Genomic DNA, 1647 nt, shown 5'->3' with positions numbered 1-1647 from the left:
TGTGGTTGCTTGAACGCGAGAATTCTTGTTATCTTTTTAAAACGTCCAAGTCCTTAAAAGTGTTTAATATTTTTCGAAAATATTGTTTACTTCATCATTTCGTCTTAGGAATGTCACTTCAGGCATAGTATCAGCATAGCCCGAAAATTTCAGCAGAGGGTAAATTAAAATCGCAAGGTAAAAATAAAAATTATCCGTCGAGCTTTATCAAAAGCACTCACCGTCACATTCGGCTTCAGCCGTTCCGTCCTCAGAAACTGCTGCAAAAGTACGATGCACAAGGACAGATTCGCGTCAGTTTCCTGAAAACAAATCCGGGTGAAGTTTTCGTACAAAGTTAGTGTCGCGCCATCTAGCGACTGGCCTAGAAACCTGAAAGTGTTTGTTAACGTTTACTATTGGTCGCTTCTATTGCGATTTTTTCTGTGCACGACAGTATATACGGGGGGGTTCGAAAAACGAGACGTGAGTTAATAAGGGAAGCAGAAAAAGTAGCGCCGGCGTTGAACAGTAAACTCGACAGTAAAATATGAACTTTCTGTGTTCTTATTTATTTTTTATTTGCTTATATTTTTTTAACTATAATACACGAGAGCCAAAATCGCGACGTGAAATTTTTGAAAGTATCTAGTTGAAAAGACGAACATAACAAGCGAAAATTACATGCTCAAATGGCTCAAAATGTAAACGCTTCGGTGCTTACCTTGAGTTTATTCTGCAGGATCCAGAGCTTCTCTTCGATGGATGACATTTTGCGTTTGAGACCAACGAGTGCAATCAACTGTCGCGTGCCTTCCGAGATATCGATTATTTCATAAATGAGATTCATAACTCCGCGTCTTGCATGCGATCCTAAGGTTTTGATTGATCCTGAATAAGGCACGCTAAACGCTTCGCGAATTTGTACCATTTTATCGAAACTCTAGTCAATTACCTATTCATACTTATATCTGAATTATCATTTAACTTATTAAAATGGCTATATGTGTGTGCAGGCTATTAAAATAAATTGTCCAAGTATATAATATATAATATTATTATAAAACTTAAAAAATATACTAAACCGACCAAAGCATTTTGATCTATGTGCGTTCATTCTCTTAACTTGGTCTGTGTTAGTTTTTTTATTATTCGTAATTAACTTTTTTAAACTCGCCGTATGTCATTTGTTGCCGTTTTCAATTCGCCTTCGGCGTTCCTATTCTGACCGATACGCCTCGAATTTCGGCACCGTTGAAAGCCGAATTAAAACTTCTCGCCCCGCGTTGCCAAATTTTCGCAAAGTATATAATGGTTAATTCGATTTTAAACAGTCAAAGCAACATCAAGATCTAGGTTACTTTTAAATTAAATTTAAAATACAATTTTGAATACTGCGGCTCCTCCGCCAGGTTTCTCATTTTTAATTATGTTGTTACGACGACGTCTTTGAAAGTTTGATTTGATTTTTGATCCATTATGTTCAGTTCAAAAGCGAATTTTTATTACTGCGTATTTTTGCCATTTCGTTTAATTCCCTGGTCGAATCGAATAAATTAGGAGGTCCGGCAACGTCGCGTAGCTGGATATCGTAGCGACCACAGTTTAAATTTCCTCGTCGGCCAACTACCACTTGATCCATTTAAATAGTCGATACACTGCGATCAA

Source organism: Cylas formicarius, unplaced genomic scaffold (assembly GCF_029955315.1).
Source record: "Cylas formicarius isolate icCylForm1 unplaced genomic scaffold, icCylForm1.1 PGA_scaffold_7__23_contigs__length_41026272, whole genome shotgun sequence".
In the NCBI taxonomy this organism is placed as follows: Eukaryota; Metazoa; Arthropoda; class Insecta; order Coleoptera; family Brentidae; genus Cylas; species Cylas formicarius.
This window is presented reverse-complemented; position numbering follows the sequence as displayed.